The sequence below is a fragment of the Heteronotia binoei genome, chromosome 6 (genome assembly GCF_032191835.1).
Source record: "Heteronotia binoei isolate CCM8104 ecotype False Entrance Well chromosome 6, APGP_CSIRO_Hbin_v1, whole genome shotgun sequence".
Classification (NCBI taxonomy): domain Eukaryota; kingdom Metazoa; phylum Chordata; class Lepidosauria; order Squamata; family Gekkonidae; genus Heteronotia; species Heteronotia binoei.
Window position 1 is genome coordinate 28,421,855 of NC_083228.1, and position 24,095 is coordinate 28,445,949.

The window sequence follows — 24,095 nt, forward strand, 5'->3', positions numbered from 1 at the left end:
ACACACACACACACACACATATATATATATATATATATATATATATATATATATATATATATATATATATATATATATATATATATACACACACTGTGGCTAATAGCCACTGATGGACCTCTGCTCCATATTTTTATCTAACCCCCTCTTGAAGCTGGCTATGCTTGTAGCCACCACCATTTCCTTTTTGAGGTGCGGTGACCAGAATTGTACACAGTACTCCAAATGAGGCTGCACCGTCGATTTATACAGGGGCATTATGATACTGGCTGATTTCTTCTCAATTCCCTTCCTAATAATTCCCAGCACGGTGTTGGTCTTTTTTATTGCAATCGCACACTGTCTTGACATTTCTCTTATATTCATATATAAGCCAAGGGTTGAAAAAGCAGTATGTGGGTTCCCCTTGCCTTCATTGCCCTCATGCCAATGGTAAAACATGAAACAAGAGAAACTGCAAAGGGATTCACAGTACCAGATGCTAACGCAGCCATTTAACCATTCTTCATGGCGATGTGCGTGATAGAGGAGATTAAATTCACTGGTACCCGATTATAGTTGATATAGGAATGACAGCTATATTTATTCAGACTATTTCTATGCCACCTCTCCATACAGTCTGCTTGATGTGGTTTGCAAAGTAAAAGATCAAAGGTCTTATAGAGCCAGTTTGGTGTAGTGGTTAAGTGCATGGACTCTTATCTGGGAGAACTGGGTTTGATTCCCCACTTCTCCACTTGCAGCTGCTGGAATGGCCTTGGGTCAGCCAAAGCTCTCGCAGCTGTTGTTCTTGAAAAGGTAGCTGCTGTAAGAGTTCTCTCACCTACCCCACTGGGTGTCTGTTGGGGGTGGGGAGGTAAAGGAGATTGTGACTGCTCTGAGACTCTGAGATTCAGAGTATAGGGCGGGATATAAATCCAATATTCTTCTTCTAGATTAAAGGATTATCTGACAATCTAGTTGGTACGTCACCCTTTCACCTATCTACATGAATCAGCTTTCCCTCTTCATTGGTGGAGGGAAGAGGGACTGATGTCCATACTGAGATGGGAATACAGTCTCCAGTCTGAGTGTATTATCATTCCTGGTGAGGACCCTCTCCCTAATAACTGTGCACGTACTTAGAGTCCCTCTCTTTCAACTAGAAAGTATGCTCATTGATTGAACTATACCATTTAAACCCCCCAACAAGAAACGGTAGTTTAAAAATTAATTCACTAATGCCACAGTGGATCGTGTAGGGGAAAACAAATGATTACACTGGAAGCAGAAGGAAAGGAGGAATATTTAAAGGGTTATTTACTAAAAAATGAAACAAAACAAAACAAATCTCCATAAGGCTTTTACTGCTCAAACATAAACTGGCACTGCAATTAGATTTTATGTTTAAAATAATCAGAAAACCATTTTTTGGAGGGGGGAGGAAGGCAGCTATGTGGAAAATACTAGGCAAAAAGAGTTAACAACAATCCTGAATTTTCCATAAAACTCAATAAACAAATCATGGCAATTCCAGACTAAATGGCTAGTGTGGAAATGACCAAGGAAAGCATTAGGTTTTGATCAATAGAAATATTCAGGGGCTCCAAAATCCTCTCAATGAAATGTATATATTTAAGGCTATTGCAATTTCCATTCCCAGACTTCTGCTATTTCTCCAGTGACATTTTCTGCTTCCTTTCGACACCACATAGGCACAGATTTGACTGCCTTCAGCCCAGAATAACAGGTTAAGATGATAGATTCATCTCAGACTGGGCAAGTTGGATAAACCACTAAAGTTCTTTTTGTGCTTAATTTTTTCCAATGTCAAGACACTGACAAAATTCAAACTCTCTGTTTGATTACATGAGTACCACCCTAAATATATGATATCCCTCAATGGCCTCATTCTTAAGCCGGTTACTTCCCAGCAAAGAGTACTAACTGAACAGACTCTTAATTACTTCTTTCATGCTATACTGTATCTCAGAGTTAAGACTCAAACCATCACAAATTAGCTATTAATATTGGGAGGCATATAAATGCAGTATTAGGCAAGGTGCATTGCCCATGCTAAGAATAATAACATTCATAAGGATAAAGCCATTCTTGATTAATACACATCATCTTCTGTTTAAGCATCCCTCCTCTAGTCACTCGTTTCAACATGCAAATCTGCTCTGGTCAGCCATGATTATCAGCCTGGGAGCAAAAATGAAGAGCTGGATTTCAATACCATTGTGTTTTACACAAAGGCTGAACATCAGTCTTTGAAAAGAATTAGTTCTCTGCCCCCCAGGCAATTTGGACTAAGGAGATAGGGTCATAGATGTCATAAGGTTTTGTCCTTGTGTTGTCATACCAGCAATTGCGGGACTATTTTAGAGCTGAGATCAGTCTAATGTCTGGCCTGTAGTTAGGCCAACTGATTGACTATTTTTTCCTTTGCACCCTGGCATCCCTATAATTATATTAAATTGGGGGAGGGATTATTGTATGCAGAGTAGAATGCCACAAGAGCATACTATGACTGGGGTAAAAACGGTAAAGGTAAATGTAGTCCCCTGTGCAAGCACCAGTCGTTTTCGACTCCGGGGTGACGTTGCTTTCACAACGTTTTCATGGCAAACTTTTTACAGGGTGGTTTGCCATTACTTCCCCAGTCATCTACGCTTTCCCCCCAGCAAGCTGGGTACTCATTTTACTGACCTCGGAAGGATGGAAGGCTGAGTCAACCTCGAGCCGGCTACCTGAACCAGCTTCCGCTGGGATCGAACTCAATAATGATATGAGAAGATATACTGATGTGGAGATACACAGATATGTGGAAATATACTGATGCTTATGCATTCACATGCATTCATGTGCACATTCCCCCAGAAATTAAACTGGGGGATGGATTGATTAACATAAGAAACAGGTACTTGGGAAGTAAATGAGGAAAAAGTCAAGCAGACTGCCTTATTGGCATGTTTAAGCAATTAAACCATGCTATGGGATCCATGCTCCTTCTTCCCTCTTTTCTGGTGTGCAGACTTTCTCCTGCCAGGCTTCACAACAATTAATCATTATAACACCAGCAACTTTAACTCCAATTAAGACTAAGCAGAGTTCCTGCTCAACTCAGGATTGCAGATAACCTATAAAGATTACAGCAATAAAGCTCTGATTTGGATAGCCCAGGAAGCCTGATCTTATCAGAGCTCGGAAGCTCTGATGTGAACTTTTTATTCATTTCTGAAATTATTTCTCACTTCAAAATCCAATTCTTCCTGTCTTACTCATAATGGAATTTACATACCTGACATAAATACAGCTTTTACTCAAGCAGAATATTTGGTTTTTCCCCCAGGTATGCCATTGAACAAAAGAGGGGGTCATCTTAAAGTTGCATACAAATTACATTTATGTCCAGTACTAAAAATTGTTTTGAGTATGACTTTTGTGGGAGGGTCATCTTCCTTTCAAGTAAATACATTATATAAATATGAAGCCCTTGAACCTTTTGAGCACTGGCTTAGTATTCGGGAAGAGGGAGCTTATTATAATTGAGGGTTAAATCCAGCATGCAACCTTCACAAAATAAATTGGATGTCAAGAGCACGACGAGATATCCACCTCACTGTAACTCTGTTAATGTATAAAAACATTAGACAAGTAGGAACAATAACGACTGCTCAAAGAATAAACCTATAAGAGGAATAGATTTGCGCTGTGCCTTTAAGAGCTCTCCACCATATCAAAATCATTTCACGGGCCACAAGCTGCAGAACACCTAGAACGTGACTCATTCCGACAGTTTAATCCAACTGGCCTAATGCCAAATGCCCATCTGTGTGAAGGAGAGATAGCTTGTATCATGAAAGTTGACTCTTCTGTAACAGGATAAAACATTGGATGGTAATAAATTTGAGGACATGGGGGAAATATATTTTTAAAAATGAATTTCCCAGCTGCCTGTTTTATTAAATTAATCATAGCACAATTTAGTTTTTATTTATTTCTAGTTAAAACTTCATCAGACATTAAAATGCAGTCAAAATGCTCTCCTGTATGTAGGAAGTGACATTAAAAATCTGAAAACATACTTTTGAAAAATAAATGATTGAAACTATTGATCATAACACAGTCTATATCGACTAACTGCAGTCACTTTCTCCAAAGTTTCCACTGGTATTAATCCAGTGTCCTTCTCCCACATTTTCCTTTCCCCGTGTTCAAAATTATATTGCACAAGCAGGGCATCCACAAGGACTTTCAAAGGACACTTCTTTTTTCCTTCCTCTGCTATTTCACCTTTCCCTTCCCTAACAGCCCCCGTAGCCCCCCTTTCCTGCTTCCCTCTCCCCTTCTCACACACCAGCCAACCTACCTTTCTCTGTTCCTTTGTCTTCATCTTTCCTCCTTCCTTCCCCTGGTAGCCTCTCTAAGGGGAAACCATGGCCACGTTCCACAGTACTGGCTGAGCTGAACCCAGTTACATAGTGGGGAACCCACAAGGACTTGTGGGCGGAAGCACCTCACTTTCCCCTGTATCCCCCTCTCCACACTAATTTCCTCTTTCCCTTCTCCTGGCAGTCCTCATATCCTCACCTTTCCTGATCCTGCTCTCCTTCCCACCCACTCATCTATCAACCTACCTTTTATCTGCCTCCCCATCTTCAGCTATATTTATGATTTATTTAGATCATTTATATTCCATTTTTATCCACAACAGGAACCCAAAAGCAGCTTACATCATTCTTCTCACCACCATTTTATGATTTTAAAAGTTTTATTAGTTTTCTAGAAATTGAGGGCAAAGGGTAAGAGGGGACAAGAAATTACAATTACAAATCAATCTTAGTCTGCATATAGTATACTTTCATAAAATACAAGTCTGCATCTAAAATACTTTCTTAAAATACATACATTGTCACACATTATTATCTCTTTACATCATCAATATTTTGATATTTTATATTGTAAGCTTTCTTATTAAAATACCTATTCAAACTGACATTTCCAACAAAGAGAATCTTATAGTACAAAATACAGGGGAAAGGAGATATAAGTTCGCACCAAAGAATCTTAAAAGTCTTGCTTATCTAGCCAAATATAGAATTTCAACCAATATTTTCTTGCTTCCTCTTTAGATTTCCCAGCCAACAGCTGGGATAAGTAGTCCAGCTCCGATATTTCCAGAATTTTTCCCACCAAGTCCATTTTTGTGGGAGTCTCCTGAAGTTTCCATCTCTGTGCCAGAAGAATCCCGACTGCTGTGCAAATATGCGCCAACAAGCGTCTCATCTCTTTGGAATAGCCCTCAGGAAATAAGTTCAATAAAAACAGTTCTGGTCTGAATTGAATTTGTGTCTTCATAATGTTCTGTAATAGTTCATGAACCATTTTCCAATAGTCCTTTATCATCTCATATGTCCACCACATATGATTAAAAGAACCCACCTGTTTAGCACATTTCCAACATTTGTTAGACATATTAGTATACATCTTACACAAGTTCTGTGGAGTTATGTACCATCTATAAAACATCTTATACAGATTTTCTTTAAAGGCTACTGACTTAGTTAATTTAATGTTGAATTTCCACAACCTCTCCCATTCTTCTAACATGATATTATGACCCAAGTTTTTCTCTGATTGGACCATATAATCTTTTACTACCTCATCTTGCATCTTCATCTGTAATAGGTATGCATATAGTTTAGAGATTAGCTTTTCTTGAGGACCTAGAAAGATTCTGTCAAATGGATATTGCTCTGTGTTAAAGCCTACCATCTTGTCTTTGGCATACCTGGATTCAACTTGCATTCTCAACCATCAACTCATTTTAATGTCCATGTTTTCTAGCTCTTCTCTGGTTTTCAGTTGATTGTCTTTTTCCAACAGGTCATCATATCTGTAACTCTGATTGGGTTTTGAAGCATTTGGAGGACTAAATGCTTCCACTGGGGATACTCATCTTGGAATTTTCTGATAAATTCTCGTTTTTAACCATGACCATGTGTGGTACAAAGATTTCCAGAACCAATGATTCTTAAAATAAGAATGTCCTTCAAGTCTTTGATACCATAAACACGCATGCCAGCCCACTCACCACCATTTTATAACAACCATGTGAGGTAGGGTAGGGAGGGGCAGAATATCGACTTGGCATGCAGAAAGTCCCACGCTCAGTCCTCAGCATCTCCTGTTGAAAGGATCAGATGGGAGGTGATACGAAAGACCTCTGCCTGAGACCCTGGACAGTCACCACTTGTCTGAGTAGACAGTACTGACTCTGACGGACCAAGGGTCTGATTGAGTAGTGTGCAACTAGTCCAAAGTCACCCAGTGAATTTCCAGTGCAGAGCTGGGATTCCAGCTTGCATCTCCCAGATCCTAATCTGAAACTCTGATTACTATAGCACACTGGCCAGCTCAAGATGAGTAATCAAGTTGCACAGTAGCAAGTCATTGGAGGCCTTGGAGCTGGTGCATTGGTCCTGGTGCATTTTCCCTCAAAGGCCACAAGATTCTTGGAAAGGGCTCTGCCCACACCCTCTGTCTTTTACTGAAAGAAACCAAGGCTTGAAGGCTGGCTATACTGTTGTGGTTGCCTAGCAACAGCCCCTGAAAGCATTCATTTCTTAAAGCTACAGGAAATGTTCTATTATATTCGAGCTTGCCCCCCTGTAATGATTTCATAATTTTTTGAAAACCTGTGGCTTTTCTCATGCCCATGGCTTCAATCTCCAGATTTAAGTAACCAAGGATGAAGCCACACATATATAGATAAACTGAGATGCATTAAACATTTCAGGTACTCCTTGGAAAATGCATGTTGCATCGTAGCCTGAAAGCTTAGACTCCCCCCCCCCCCCCGCAAAGCTTAGACTCCCCCCCCCCATGTTTATTGTCAGTAAAAGATTATATATTTTGAACTGAGCATGTGCTGAAGGACCAGAAACAGTGATGCTGCCCACTGATCCACTTTCCTGTGGAAGATCCTCACAACTACAACACTTAGATCCTCACAACCCAAGAATGAATAGTAACAAAGTTAGGCACAGCCCTTCTCTTTTTATGCATTGCAAACATTTCATTTTTTTCTCCAAACTTTAGTTTACTTCCGTCATGTCTTCCATCATTTCTGAAAATTCTACATCTCTAACCATATCTAATATAAACAAAAAAGTAGAATAAGTTCAACCAACACATCACCTCCTTCAACTCAACCAATAAATTTAGACCAAGCAATAAAGTGTGGCAACTTCTCTATTAATGCAATCCTAAACAGAATTATAGCCTGTTAAGACCACTGACATGTAACTCTGTTTAGGATTATCTTGTAAAACAGCCATAATTGTGCTTTAGGGTACTGTCAGCAGAGAAAAGTTCTACAAAGGCAGTATTATTAAGAAAGTGCGCTCAAGTCATTCTTGAGAAAGAAATGTGGCACAAGAGAAGAAATTGCCTCTAAAGTGGGGGAGGGGCAGGCATTTGTAGCCCACATTATTGATAGAGAAATGCCCAAAATGTGTGAGTACATTATGTTAAGTTTCACAACCAAAATTCCTCGTTACAGCATAGTTTAAATAAAATTCTTCCTTTAAAAGCCTGTTAATTGCCCACAACAAGCTTGATTTGTGCTGCATGTATACAGACAACAATGCTGCTATGAAGTGAAGTGTTCGTTTTGCTCTCCCTGTGTTCTTTATCTCTACTTTTGGGTACCTCATTTACAGAAGATGACAACTGCATGGAAGGCTGACAAGCCTGTACTGCGCATAATTTAAATGATCCTCATATAGTCTCTTTGCATTCTTCACTGAAGTTGATTTTGCTCTCATAACAATGCCTTTGTTGTGAACATTCTGCTCTGAGACCCTCCAGCGACTATGCACAGTTAGATTGGATATATTCATTTTAGACTCTGGCTTTTTCAGATTTTTGGTACTCTGGATACATGCAATAAATTCAGGTGTTTTTGCAGCATTTTAAAACCATTACTTCCATTACATGGTTTTAAATGAATATTGCAACTGGTCTTCTGCAATATCCATTTTTGCAATTGGTCAATACATTTCACCCACTGGAATCATGTGGTATGTGGCCTGAAAAGGATGATTGAAAAGACAAACATTTAATAGTTTGATGGGATATTGATTTTGTATTAATATTTTCTGACATATTTTTCTTTGTATTAATATCTAATCCTTAGCATAGCCAAATCTGTGGATAATTAAATCCACAGATTGGAGGCATGAACAGGCAAGACAGTTCTTTCTACAAATTTGTAAAAAGCTCCAGGATTTCAGGAAAAAATTAAATCTAATATATTATATATAGATGTGTGTATATGTGTAACCCCTCCCCCATATAATATATTCTAATTCACCGTTCACCGTTTGTATAAATAGGGAGTTGTCCAAAAAGACCGCCACAACCACGTTTAACTTTAAAAGGGGTAAATACACTAAGATGAGGAGGCATGTGAGGAGGAAACTGAAAGGAAAGGTACATACGGTCAAAACCCTTGGGGAAGCTTGGATGCTATTTAAAACTATAATCCTAGAAGTTCAGATAAAATACATACCACAAGTTAGGAAAGGCACAAACAGGCATAAGAAAAGGCCTGCATGGTTAGCAAACAAAGTAATGGAAGCTGTAAAAGGTAAGAAGGACTCCTTTAAGTGGTGGAAAACCAGTCCAAGTGAGATTAGTAAAAGGGAACACAGGCTGTGGCAAATCAAGTGCAAGACTGTGATCAGGCAGGCAAAAAGGGACTATGAGGAGCATATTGCAAAAAACATAAAGATCAACAATAAAAATTTCTTCAAATATATTAGAAGTAGGAAACCAGCCAGGGAGGCAGTGGGGCCCTTGGATGACCATGGGGTAAAAGGATTACTGAAGGAGGATAGGGAAATGGCTGAGAAGCTAAATGAATTTTTTGCCTCCGTCTTCACTGTGGAAGACGAGAACTTTTTGCCTGCCCCAGAACCACTAATTTTGGAAGGGGAGTTGAAAGACCTGGGTCAGATTGAGGTGACAAAAGAGGAGGTCCTACAACTGATAGACAAATTAAAAACTAATAAGTCACCGGGTCCGGATGGCATACATCCGAAAGTTCTGAAAGAACTCAAAGTTGAACTTGTGGATCTTCTAACAAATATCTGTAATCTTTCATTGAAATCCGCCTCCGTTCCTGAGGACTGGAAGGTAACAAATGTCACCCCCATCTTTAAAAAGGGTTCCAGAGGAGATGCGGGAAATTACAGGCCAGGCAGTCTGACTTCAATACCGGGAAAGTTGGTAGAAACCATTATCAAGGACAGAATGAGTAGGCACATTGATGAACACGGGTTATTGAGGAAGACTCAGCACGGGTTCTGCAAGGGAAAATCTTGCCTCACTAACCTGTTACATTTCTTTGAGGGGTGAACAAACATGTGGACAAAGGAGACCCGATAGACGTTGTTTACCTTGACTTCCAGAAAGCTTTTGATAAAGTTCCTCATCAAAGGCTCCTTAGAAAGCTTGAGAGTCATGGAGTAAAAGGACAGGTCCTCTTGTGGATCAAAAACTGGCTGAGTAATAGGAAGCAGAGAGTGAGTATAAATGGGCAGTCTTCGCAGTGGAGGACGGTAAGCAGTGGGGTGCCGCAGGGCTCGGTACTGGGTCCCATGCTCTTTAACTTGTTCATAAATGATTTAGAGTTGGGAGTGAGCAGTGAAGTGGCCAAGTTTGCGGATGACATTAAATTGTTCAGGGTGGTGAGAACCAGTGAGGATTGTGAGGCACTCCAAAGGGATCTGTTGAGGCTGGGTGAGTGGGCGTCAACGTGGCAGATGCGGTTCAATGGGGCCAAGTGCAAAGTAATGCACATTGGGGCCAAGAATCCCAGCTACAAATACAAGTTGATGGGGTGTGAACTGGCAGAGACTGACCAAGAGAGAGATCTTGGGGTCGTGGTAGATAACTCACTGAAAATGTCAAGACAGTGTGCGTTTGCAATAAAAAAAGGCCAACGCCATGCTGGGAATTATTAGGAAGGGAATTGAAAACAAATCAGCCAGTATCATAATGCCCCTGTATAAATCGATGGTGCGGTCTCATTTGGAGTACTGTGTGCAGTTCTGGTCGCCGCACCTCAAAAAGGATATTATAGCATTGGAGAAAGTCCAGAGAAGGACAACTAGAATGATTAAAGGGCTGGAGCACTTTCCCTATGAAGAAAGGTTGAAATGCTTGGGACTCTTTAGCTTGGAGAAACGTCGACTGCGGGGTGACATGATAGAGGTTTACAAGATAATGCATGGGATGGAGAAAGCAGAGAAAGAAGTACTTTTCTCCCTTTCTCACAATACAAGAACTCGTGGGCATTCGATGAAATTGCTGAGCAGACAGGTTAAAACGGATAAAAGGAAGTACTTCTTCACCCAAAGGGTGATTAACATGTGGAATTCACTGCCACGGGAGGTGGTGGCGGCCACAAGCATAGCCACCTTCAAGAGGGGTTTAGATAATAATATGGAGCAGAGGTCCATCAGTGGCTATTAGCCACAGTGTGTGTGTATATATAAATGTTTTTGCCACTGTGTGACACAGAGTGTTGGACTGGATGGGCCGTTGGCCTGATCCAACATGGCTTCTCTTATGTTCTTATGTTCTTAATTCTAAATCTAATATATTATATATAGATGTGTGTGTATCCCCCCCATAGAAGCAGTGCTTGGACCTTCAGTGCCTATACCTTTAAGAAATGAATGTTCTCTGCAGTGGCCATTGTGGGAGCTGCTAGGCAACCAACACAGTACTGCCAGCCTCAAATCTTGTTTTTTGTCAGCAAAAGGTAGAAAGTAAGGCCCTTTTCAGGACTTTTGGCCTTTTGGGGAGGGCTCATTGAGACAAGGCCTGGCAGAAACCACCAGTGACTGGTTGATGTATGACTTGCCTGACTCACCCAGGACTGGCTGCTTGCTACTATTCAACAGCAGCCAGCTCACAAATGCCAGTGTGGTACAGTGGTGAGACTTTCAGACTAGGTTCTGGGAGACCCAGGTTCAGATTACCAGTCTTGTGTAGAAGCTCCCCAAGAAAAGGCAGGGTAAAAATGAAACATGTAAAAATATTACTGAAGATGGGGGCAGGTAAAAGATAAGCTGGTGGGTGGAAAGAAGAGAAGGAAGGAGAGAAAAGTTGCCAGGAGAAGGGAAAGAGAAACAGTGTGGAAAGGAGATGAAGGGGAAAGTGAGGTGCCTCCTGAAATTCCTCACAATTTCCCCACTGAGCAACTGTGCCCTGTCTGGTGGCAGGCACCACACAACTGAGCCATTGTTTTCTTAGCCTGTGAGGGAGATGGAATGAGGGAAAGCTGCAGACAGCGGGAAAGGTAGGTTGGCTTTCGGGTGGGAAGGATAGAAGGAAGCAGGATAGGGGAAAGGGCTTTCATGGAAGAGAAAGAAGAAATTGTGGTGGAGGGAAAATGAGATGCCCCACACAAGTACTTGCATGTACTCTGTGTATATGTGTGTACATTTATGAAAGAACGGGACATTTATGTGTTACAGATTGCTGAAGAAAGCTGTTTAGTCAAAATGAGTTTGGTTCTCTGATAGTTCATGTGAATGCTTCATTTCTTATGAACATTTTGTGCCTATATTAAAGGAAGGTTGTGTTATATGGATTAAATATATTGCTGAAGGTGCACTGGACTTATTTTCCCATCTCTTTTAGTTGGACATACAGTGTTCAACAGCCATGATCACTCCTGATCCTTGCCTTACATCTAGTTACCTCACTACCATCAGAATCAAACAGTTTTGTAGTTGCAAAGTAGCCATTATGGTAGAATTTTGTTTCCTTGCTCTGCAAGAGCTTTTGCACCTGTGCACTAGGTAAAATCAATTCTTCCCCCAGGGTCATTGTTGCTCAGGTAAGCAAGGTGCTATCCTAAGCTGAGTTACACCTTTTGAAGCTCACTGACTTCTACTGACTTAGAAGGATGTAACTCTGCTTACGCTGATACTTTCAGTGACAACTCCAAAAAATCTAATATATTAGATATATAAGCTTACTTTCTAAATAAAAATTGGTTGGTCTTAAAGGTGAAACTTGACTCCTGCTTTGTTCAACTGCTTCAGACCAACACGGCTGCCCGCTTGGATCTAACTCCAAAAAAAGTACGCAAGAATATGCATGCAGAGAATAACCTTGATAACATGGATCTGAACACCATACAGTAAGATTCTCATTGGGCTGTGTGAGAAAAATACATGCATGAAACAGCCAACAGAATGGGACTGTACTGTCTGAATATGCATAAAGCAACCCAATGAACAGGTTCAAACTGCTCATGAACAGCCAAATCACTGATGAAAAAAATCAGCTTTCTGCTTGCATTGGGCAGAGAGACGTAAAATCAGCAGGCGTTCAAAGCATCCTTATTCACACAGATCAATACATAAATAAAAATCTTAGGAAAACGATTATTTAAATCTTTTGGAATACACAAGTAACACTTGGTATTTTGAACGTTCTAGAAACTATGAATAAAAAGCAGAAACAATAAGCTGTTCTTTAAACAAGACACTAGCCATGAAGCTCTTCAGCTTAGAAGAATGCATTTCCTAAGTTTCTAGCCATGTATTATTCATCCCAATAGCCACCCAACCACATTAGTGATGTATAAAAGCCTACTACTTTATAGAGATCCTAGAATTTACCATACATACAAATCGGTGGCAGAAAAAAAATCATACCGTAATTGTAATACTATTATATAATCAAGCAATCACATGGTAGAAGATCTTACCATGTGGGAAGCTGATCATCCACCTTGGCCCATTGACTATGACTGCTAAAATCTGGTGAGCTTGACTTTATTGGCTTTGCTTCTTAAAATGCCCATAACCCCATTTTAGAAAACAGATATCAAACTTTTAAAAACTACCAATCCTGACATGAATGGCAATATCATAGACTTTTTCCTTTGTGATTATCTGTGACATATGTGGGGTAAGTCTGTATATTACTTCTCTGCATGTTGTCATGGGAGTCCAATTCTCAGTTGTGGACAGGTGTGTTACCAAACTAGGTAAAATTCATAACTTGTCCAACTCATTCACCCAGAGGTTTTTTAAAAGGTGAAACTGGCAGAAATAGAAGACCTATTGCATTCACTCTGGTAACAACTCTGTAGATTGTGTCTATACACTCACAAATAGGACCTCCATAGAGCCCTTCCAGGGCAAAGTCACCCCACAATGGACAAAGAGACACTGGTAAAAAAATATATGATTAGGATGCAAAGGCACACACATTGTACCAAATGCAAATAATGTGTAAATGGCAGGCAATCTGGCTGAACAGCTGTTTGAAGGTCGATGAAACAAGAGGAGGTAATGGAAATGGACTGACAAGCATATATTGACAAGGACAAGGGCTAGAACAACAAGCAGGTCAGCACAAAGTCTTTTCTGTATTTTTTTTTCTAGAATCAGAGTTCAGTCCTTTTGGGGTTGTATACACAAAAGTTCAAACATGGGAATCTAAGATCTAATATAGAAAAAGCACAACATTTAATACATCCAAGTGTTTCAATACCATCCCTTCCCTATAGTCTTATGCAAAATCAACTAGTTTCCCTTTGTCTAGCTCAGGGGTAGCCAAACTGTGGATCAGGAGCCACATGTGAATCTTTCATACATATTGTGTGGCTCTCAAAGCCCCCACCACCCCATTGGCTGGCTTGGAGAAAGCATTTCTCTCTTTAAATCACTTCTCCAAGCCAAGCCAACCAGTGGCTTAGAGAATGCATTTAAAGTTAAAGTTTCCTTCCTTCCTTCCTTCCTTCCTTCCTTCCTTCCTTCCTTCCTTCCTTCCTTCCTTCCTTCCTTCCTTCCTTCCTTCCTTCCTTCCTTCCTTCCTTCCTCGTGGGTCTCAAACATCTGACTTCATGCCTTGCGGCTCTCAAACATCTGAAGTTTATTCTATGTGGTTCTTACATTAAGCAAGTTTGGCCACCCCTGGTCTATCTGGTGTAACAGAAGTGAAATCTAATTCATAGAATAGCCACTAGCATAGAAAGATGTGTTAATGGCTTAAGTGTTCAATGCCATGGCCAAGTAGATATTTGAGCAAATACTGTATGGTTAAACTGACTTCTACCATAGTTTTTGCCCAAATACCAGAGCATCACCTGGAAGTTGCTGACATAATGTCACTTCCTGTGTGATGCCAGCAACATGGCATAGATCTTCCTCATTCTACTGGTAAATCCCCCCTGATCGCCAGCTGATCACCAGCTGGGGGACAGGGCCTGGTGATGGGGGACCCCACCCCACCTCCATCAGGGGGGTCTGGCAGGCAGCCTTATTTGGGACAGTAACAGTTTTCTAACATTCTTCAGAGGCGGGCTAACATAAACAGTATTACAATAACCTAGGCTGGATGTCATTATGGAATGAGTAACTTTTGTCAGATCCCTCCTGCCTGAGGAATAAGCTAAATGTGACAGTGTCCTCATGGTAGCCACATGGATGCCACCACCATTTTAAAGTCATTTAAAAGTGCAGAAGGGGGCCAGCAGAGAGGCACTCTTGTTTTCTCCCCCTGTGCCTTTTCCAAGTGCTGAAATAGCTGCACTTGAAAAGGCACAGAGGGAGACTCTGTGTAGCCAGAGCACCCTGCAGCCATTTCAGGAGTTAATAAGATGCAGGGAGGAAAGCAGAGCACCTCAGCCTGCTGTGCTGTGGGCCCAAAGAGGAATGGGCCTCACTGCATTATTAAATGACTTTTGAATGGTGCTGGCATCCTCGAGGTCACCACAAGCAGGCCATCAAATCTAGTTTGGCCCTAAGAAGAGACACAGCTGGTGATGGTGACCCAAGCAAAGCTGGTTAAAAAAACAACAACAAACAAACCTGGACATAGTCAACAGATGGACCTACAGGAGCAGTATGAGGTCCAGGTGCACCTCTAAGATTTGAACTTGAGTTTTCAAGATCAACATAACCCCCATCCAAATAAAGACATAACATGCCCACACATGCACACATGATCACTCATGTTTCCTATTGGCAGTACCTCCATTGTGTTTATCTTAAGTTTCAGATTGTTTTTACCCATCCAATACAGCAGTGGTTCCAAATATCAGTTCAGTATAGTGATTAGATGCAGCACTACAAGACAAGTATGGAGAGACCCAGGCTCATTTCTGCTCTGCCATGAAACTTTTCTGGGTAATCTTGGGCTGCTCTCAGCCCAACCTACCTCATAGGATTATTCTGAAGATAAGTGGAGTAGGGATAAACCATGTATGAAACCCTGAGCCACTTGGGATAAGGGCAGGTTTAAAATGTGATAGACATTCTTCCCCAGGATTATATGGGAGAAAGAGGGAGACACTCAAATACAATGCTTTACAATAATCCAACCAAGATTTTACAGAAGCATAGATCAGAGTGGCCAAATTAAGCTGATGGAATGATAACCTAGACGTCTGATAGAAATGTTAAAAGTTTTTCCAAACTGCAATGCCAGCTTGTCTCTCCAACAACAAGGCTGAGTACACAATAATACTAAGCTCATCACATGATTAGGGACAGTTTCACCACCCAAAGGTGACAGATAAGCCCATCAGCTTTCCCCAACTGTGTTATTTTCATCTTGCGTGGATTCAGTTGGAGCTTGTTTCTCACCATGCTCTCCAGCTGTCTCAGGATTGATGCCAAGCAGAGGTTCATTTGGTGACTGTCTGGAGGAGACCTCCTTGCACCCGCACTCACCTCTAAGGAGATGGAGGCCTCTGAATCCTGCCAGAGGAGTGATCCAGGGAGCACTGCAGGGGCCCCATGTGGTGCTGCAGAGGCAGCTTCCTGGCTCACCACAACACCCAGAGATGCCCAGCAGACCACAGGCCAGGCAGCAGCAGAGGCATAAGGCATCAGGGGTGGCAGAGGAACATCAGCAGAGCCCACTGCAGGCAATAGCTCGTTCCTCATCTGTTGTGGGGGCCAGGAAGGCTTCTTTGGGGGTGCGGGTGGGGATGGAAAGCAGGCTGCAGTGACCTTCTTGGGCCATCAGGGGCCAGAGAAGAAGCCCTAAAAGCCTTTCCAAGGGGTAGGGTAAATGAGATCCCAGGCAGAGACCCACCACTCCCATAGGCCAATTCTCCAGGACAGAGGGAGTGGGTGAGGCCAGACTTGTCCCACCCCCAGGCAGTCTTTAAAAAGTGTATGCTGGGAGAACAGGGGAGGAAGGGCCAGATATCATTTAAGGCAATCTGGGAGAGGTTATTGGCAGTAGTAGGTGCTGTAACCCCCCCCCCCCGGCCGCTCTTTTCTGAGGTTCTACTCCCACAACAAGCCTTACTAAAAGAATCCTAGAGAAGGAGACAGCTCAAGCCCAGCATTGGAGTCTGACAATGATATCAAATGCTGTGGAGTGATCTAGAGAAACCAACAGGGATAGATTACCCCAGTCTATCTGCCGGCAAAGATTATTCACCAGCATGATCAAGGCAGCTTCTTTTCAAAAAATCAGGGCAAAACCCCAGAATGGAGCAGATCAACATAACTGAAGGTTGCGGCATATGTTTACATACAAGATGTAGTTAGGTCCCTAAGCTGAATTTCAATGCAGGTGACAGACAGATATAATTAAATATATTTTCAGAGTAAAACTAGTTGTTCTATGCATGTTTTAAAGACATTATCATGAAATTTGCATTGTGTGTGTGTGGTGGGGGAGGATGAGGGTCTTACCTATGAGGTTTAGAAGAGGGAGAGTAAGCCGCCCTGCCTGCCTTGGCAGGGAGGGCAGGATATAAATAAAATAAATAAATAAGTTGGTACCTTATCTATATGCCTCATATTTACTGAAGACACTACCAGTTGAAGCCTCATTCAAATCTTGTCTCAGCTGTGAAATCACTAGGCAGCCATGGGTAAGCAACTATTTTTTCAGTCTCTGCTTATCCATCAGCAATATGAAAGTAATAATATTGAAATACTTTACAGGACCGTTACAAAGAATGGAATAATTTATATTAAGAACTTTGAATTTTCTATAATGCTATATAAATAGTAAGTATTCTTATTATTGAGTTATTGACAGAGTAAAATATTATTCGCTTGGGCAGGGAATTTGTTAAATGGCTTCTGTACAGAAAAAGAACAGGATGTTTTCCTGGGTGCCTGAATCAATTCTATAAAAATCATGCCATGCGCTGATATCATCCATTGATATATCTGTCCAAAATTATCTCCATAGCCATGATCATTGCTTTTTTTTTGTAGGAATGCACAGGAAAATAGTTCTGGCTGGCTTGGCATCAGGGGGTGTGGCCTAATATGCAAATGAGTTCATGCTGGGCTTTTTCTACAGAAAAGCACTGTGTGAAACAATGGTGATGTCAGAGGGTGTGGCCTAATATACAACTGTATTCCTGCTGGGCTTTTTCTACAAAAATGGCTATGATAGATAATAATGCAATAAGTTTTCACAATACCTATCTTCCCTTGCTGACCACTGTATTTATCTTATTAGATACCTAATTGAACTAAGATTTAATGTAGTAAAAGTTAATTAACTCACTCTGTCTCTCTTGCCACAGCCTTAGCATATTTCACAAGAAACCTTTTTTCTGAGGTGAAAATCCATAATAAGGGTTTATAGTCTTCAAATTAGAGAAAGAAAAGGAAACAGCCATGGAATGGACTGCCTTCTTGTCAGGGCTTGAGAGGGAACATAACATGACAGATGGCAACCTATGCTGGCCTAACAAGTCATCTGAAAATCGGTGGCAAATGCTACCTGTCGGTGAAACATGAAAACATGTCAATCAGAAATCTAAAGGACATGGGCATACACACAAATCCATCATCACTTCCTTTACTCTCTTCCCCACTAAAAGACAGTACTGCCTTTACAGATGCAAAACAGGGATATACAAAACCTATCCCTTTACTTTGTTCCATGCATAGTTCCACCATCATACATCCTGATATTGCATGTCGGGAAGATTTATCTGCAAGAACAAATATGATTTTCATACTGAAGGTCAGAATCATTACACATCACATGTGAGATATCTGTAATTGAGTTAATTACATATAATATTCCTTGTCCAAAAACATAACCCTCTCCAATTAAGCTCATATTAATTCAATTTAATATAATCTCATGATACAATAGCTATACTTTTTGTCGAAAAAGACAACCTCTATCCTGAGGGCTGGTTCACACAAGTAGGGAAATAAGGTGGCGATAAGTCAACAAAATCTGAGATGATAGATGAGATATTACACTTGATCTTAGCCAAAAGGCCAAGAAGCGATGAATGAGAGGTACCACTTGAGATCACAAAGTGGAAGATCACATTTTGGAAGGTTCTCCTCTGTCAAAAGCTCCTTGAAAACAGAAAAGAAGCAGAGCAAGCAGAGAGAGAGGATGGAGCCTGTTTCCATATGCTATGCTAGGTTTTTGTTTTCATAAAAATTTTATGCAAGGAACATTAGACATGGAATCTACCACCTGCAGAGTCAGATGGTGCAATCCATTCTCTATTAGGTCTTTACCATCTACTTTCCCTGTATGTGTGGAACAAGAGTTATCCACAACAGCATCTGGTTTTGAACATGGTGTGGAAAATCATGGATATCATAACATCCCAAGACAGAAGTAAAACCTTCACAATTTTGTAAGTAGTGCTTGGGTTCATTTTAAATGCAATCAAGCTTCTCTTAAACTTGTGCCTTCTGTACTGTCAATACTGTTTTATTTCATTTAAGCAGCCAGGCACAAATTAACTCCTTCATAAAAACCTTTTTATGGCTTAAGTTTCCAGCACTGCTCAAACAACTCCTCCCAAATTAGCGTTGCCTTATACATCCTGAAACGAGACCTTTTTGAGCCAGATGCAGAATTTAACACTGCTGTGGGGCTATAATGTCCTTGACAAGATTAGTGTTGCAGTCAGAGTTTGAAATTAGAGTTTGTAGCATGAATTCTCCCAGGCTGGAACAAGTACAATAGTTAAAAGTCATGAGCTGGCCTGGCAGGTAAATAAATGAGTCTTTTGGGGTGGGGGTAGGGTAGGGTAGGGATGGGACTAATGAATGAGGGAGCATGGCCCCCAAATGCCCTGCTGTAGCTACACTCCTGCTGCCACTACGTTAGCAGAAGTGGGACTCACAAGTCTTGGGCAAGAGTTCTCAGGAAGCATGGTACCCAAAATACTTTTGGGAGCATGCTTAGTTAAATCCTGCAAGTCAAGATCCTTGGAAATGTAGTGTCTCAGGACTCCTGGTTCTTAGGAATCTGTATAGTAGTATACCCTCCACCTTGAATATCAGCAAAAAGGCAGACAATAAATGAAGTAAATAAATGCACAAATGCCATCTAAAACAAATTTGAATCTATGATATAAACGGCCATTTTGATTTCCACCACTGAAATCCATTAAGCTTGTTCCTCTGGACAGTGGAAAACAAAACAGATAGCCAAACACTTGCCAAAAGAGTAACCATCAGCAAAGGGGGACTCCATTCCTTGATTTTTAAAATTACCTGCAAGAGGACATTTTGACAAGCACAGCTGTACCTGCAAAGCTTCTGCGTCAGGATAAGAATAACAACATTATGAGAGGATTTCTACCATTATCAAGAAAAATAATGTTTGGGAGCCAGTACTGAAAACCCTAAACACGGACATGAATTTGTGAATTCAGCAGTAGAACACTTTTTTAATAGGTCCAATAGCTCATGTTTAATGTTGGTGTTCCTTTGGAAACTGATGGGATGATGGCCTAGACTGCAAATGACTTTCATTAAATGTACGTTAATACAATGAATTGCAAGTAAAAACCTAATGATAGGACACTGGCCATATCACCTCAAACTCAATATTAATTGGGTGACACTTTACTTTAATGGTACATTAATTAATGTAGAATTTCCATGGAAGTCTACATGGCACTCACATTAATACAAATGAATTCATTACCATCGGTGTTATTACAAGTAATGACAAATAAGTCTGTAACAGTGGGACCCTTCAAATAATAATCACGAATCATTAGGTACTGCATTCATTTATGCAACATATTGCAAATATATACATAGATTCTATGTATGCACTTGTCTGCTAATACAGTTTCTCTTGCTCAGTGGTTTATTATTGTAATTATCTGTATTTATTGCAGTGAAGTTGTTGTCAGGCACTGAGGACTCATTGAATGCAACAATATTAAAGATACACAAAAACAATACCATGTTTTTATTTATTTATTTTAAGTTTTATCCACTCAGAGGGCTCTCAGCAGAACACAATATATTCAAAGCCCAAAAGCCACAGGTGAGATTAATAAAACCTAACGTTACGTATTTAAATACCAAAATAAAACCCCAGCTGTGCAAGGTGACCAAGGAAAGACAGCTCTTCCAGTTTTGATTTTTCACATACTGATGGTCTGGTGTGTGGGTATGAGATGGAGCAAAGAGAGGTATTTTTATTATACAAGACCTCAACCATTTAGAGAATGGCCATGGGGGAAGGGGAGAAAAGTGGCTTGAAATGCTGCTGTTTTCCCCGTTCCTTTTTGCTGTTGTTCAGTTGCACAGGAGTCCAACTCTTTGCAACCCCATGGACCAAGTCACACCAAGCCTTCCAGTCTTCCACCATCCTCCGAAGTCTGCTCAAATTTGTGTTAGTTACATCAGTAATGCTGTCCAGCCATCTCATCTTTTGCCATCCCCTTCTTCTTTTGCCTTCTGTCTTTCCCAGCATCAGAATCTTCTCTAGTGAGTGCTCCCTTCTCATTTGGTGGCCAAAGTATTTGAGCTTCAGTTTTACCTCCTTCTAATTACTTCCTGAAGCTCCTTTCATTGCTGTTGCCTCTCTCACCCTTGCTTGATCATATTCTCTTTCCTTCACCTCTCACCCTCATTCACTCTCCCATAGCTTCTGTAGGGTTGCCAAGTCTGATTCAAGAAATATCTGGGGATTTTGGGGATGGAGCCAGGAGACTTTGGGGGTGGAGCCAGGAGCCAGGTTGTGACAAGCATAATTGGACTCCAAGGGGAGTTCTGGCCATCACTTTTAAAAGGACCGCACGCCTTTTAAATGCCTTCCCTCTGCAGAGTGTTAAAGCTGCAGTACTATAGTCCTAAGCTCTGCTCATGGTCTGAGTTCAATCCTTGGTGGAAACTGGGTTTTCAGGTAGCTGGCTCGAGGTTAACTCAGCCTTCCATCCTTCCAAGGTTGGTAAAATGAGTACCCAGCTTGCGGGGGGAAAGCATAGATGACTGGGGAAGGCAATGGCAAACCACCCCATAAAAAGTCTGCCGTGAAAATGTTGTGAAAGTAGGGTGGCCAGACCGTCCCGGTCTCCCGGGACATTCCCGGTTCTGGCCACCCAATCCCGGCTCCCGGGCTGCCTATACCGGGACCATTAAAGGTCCCGGTTTAGCCAGCCCTGGAGGCGGTGGGCCGCGGGCGCCGGCGGGGAAGGCGGCGAGTGAGGGAGGGAGCGTCCCTGCACCTGCGCAGGGCCCCTGCGCACGCGCAGGAACGCTCCCTCCCTCACTCGCCGCCTTCCCCGCCCGCGCGCGGGGCCGGCAGCGGTGGCGGAGGCCTCTCCGCGGCCTCCGCTGGTCGCTGGAAGCCCTCCAGAGTCTCTTCGGCGTGCCGCTGCGCCAGCCCCCTGGGCCCCACAACGATGGGACCGATGCCACAGGGACGGGCTCGAAACACTCTATAACCCCTCAAAAGAACAGCAGTCTAGCTCGCTTCCCCCGAGCCCTGCCGCCATAAGCCTCAAAGGGGCTCATTTTGCGGCATCTCCCAGCGGGAGGGTGGCACCCACACGGGACACATATCAAATGAAAGAGGGGGCGCAGGGCTATCAGAAACAGCCGGCGGAGGGAGTCGGGAGAGCACCCCACTGGGGGATCCACACCCCGAAAGTGATGAAGGTGGCGCAGATAGAGCCAACAGAGCAAACAGGACAAAATAAATAGGCTGCATTATGCAGCACAGTTGAGAAAGTGCCTTATCCCATATACTGATGAAGTATATACAGGATTTCAGAACAAAATTGTTTCCGGCGGTGATATTTGGGGGATTTTTGGGGATGTCACAGGAAGTGCTGTGAAGTCACTTCCTGTTTCCGGCAGTGGCATTTGGGGGAAATGATGTCATTTGGGGGAAATGATGTCACAGGAAGTGATGTCACTTCCCATTTCCGGCAGGTGATGCGGGGAAATGATGTCACAGGAAGTGATGTCACTTCCTGTTTCCTGTGGTGGCATGACGTCACCGGAAGTCACACCCCTACCTCCCCCCCCCCCCAATGTGTCCCTGGCTGGCCTTCAGACATTATGGTCACCCCTATGTGAAAGCAATATCACCCCAGAGTCGGAAACGACTGGTGCTTGCACAGAGGATTTCCCGCGCTGCGCCAGGTAACCCGAGGACGTCCCGGCTTGCGCGGCGCGGGTGCAGAGTCCGATACTCAACAGAGGACCTTTCCTTTCCTCCACTGGAAATAATGAAGGATACCCTCCCCCTAGTCCTTGCGTGTCCCTTTCTTATAATATCTATTTATTCTCAGCATAGTAAAAAAAAAAGTGGATTGAACAATCCATGGAATAATGCTGTATTCAGATATGGCGGATTTTTCTACAACCGTGGGGGAATCCTGCTAAAGATCCCAGGTTTGCCACCAGCTGGAGAAGAGAAACAAGATAGGGAGAGGGGAAAGCACCAAAAATGAAAAGATGATGTGAGAAAGAGGCAATGGTTGTGATGGGCAGACAGACAATCAAGACTGCCTTGCCAGTGAGGGAAAGGGAAACATGGGAAGGAAAAGTGTGGCATCCAGAGAGCAAACAAGAAAAGAGAGGTGGTGGGTAAACAAGCAAAGGAAAGAAGTTATGGCAGAAGTCTAGTGTTATGTATGTGGACTCAAGGGAGAACTGAATTGGGTGTTCCTGCCTGGCTCATTGGAGTCAGACAACCAGAGCTTGGGGACTTGGGAACAATGGGCAGCAGGATCCTAATCCTTGCTTCCCTGCTCCAATCACAGGCCCCTGCTGGTTTGAATGGACCAACAGAGTGCTTGCACAGGAACCCTGACATATAGATATAGTTGGCCCTGTTGGCCCAGTTTTCAGTCTTGTGCTTAGCCTTTACTGTGCTGAAATCAATAAAGAGCTGATATTCACTACCACCTCTGCCTCATCGATCCATAGAACCCACTATATTATACCTAGGATTGCCAAACCCCAGGTGAGGGCAGGGGATCCCCTAGTCTGGAGGCCCTCCCCCACTTCAGGGTAATCAGAAAGAGGGTGGGGGGAGGGAAATGTCTGCTGGGCACTCCATTATTCCCTATGGAGACCAGTTCCCATAGGATATAATGAAGAATTGATATGCAGGTATCTGGGGCTCTGCGGGACCTGTTTTTTGAGGTAAAGGCACCAGGGTTTCAGCATAGAATCCAGTACCTCTCCCCAAAAAACCCTCCAAGTTTCAAAAGAATTGAACCAGGGGGTCCAGTTCTATGAGCCCCAGAAGAAGGTGCCCCTATCTCATCCCCCACTATGTTCTTTTACACTTCCCTGAACGCTCATAGCCTCTTCTTCCTTCTTCTATTTCTCCTTTCCATCCACCAGCCAATCTATCTTTATCTGCACCTCCATCTCCAACTTTGCCTCATTCCCTCCCCTTGGCAGCCTCTCCCCAGGAAAACTCTGGCCAAATTGTGCAGTGCCAGCTGAGCCTGGCCCAGCTGCATTGCAGAAAATGACTTGCAGGAGCCGCTTCACTTTCCAGAGCTGGTGTTTGGGAGCAGGCAAAGTAGGCGACCGCCTAGGGTGCCACCTGGCCTAGGGGCACCATGAGGCACTTTATTTATATGCTGCTTTTCTCTACATTGGGGACCCAACAACTTACATCATTCTCCTCTCCTTCATTTTATCCTTGCAACACTGCTGAGAGGCAGGGTAGGCTGAGGGTGTGTGACAGGCCCAAGTAACTCAGTGAGCTTCCACAGCAGAGTAGTGTTTGAAACCGAATCTCCCAGATCCTAGTCTGAAGCTCTGCCCACTATACTGGCTTTTTTC

General features: G+C 42.4%; 1 protein-coding gene and 1 pseudogene across 1 annotated transcript in view; both read right to left on the bottom strand.

Annotated features, from left to right (window-relative positions):
* CDH23 (cadherin related 23) overlaps positions 1-24,095 on the bottom strand; it is a 655,943-nt gene that overhangs the window by 445,180 nt on the left and 186,668 nt on the right. The gene's annotated exons all lie outside the window — the stretch shown is intronic.
* Positions 18,227-18,308, bottom strand: LOC132574522 (U2 spliceosomal RNA; annotated as a pseudogene).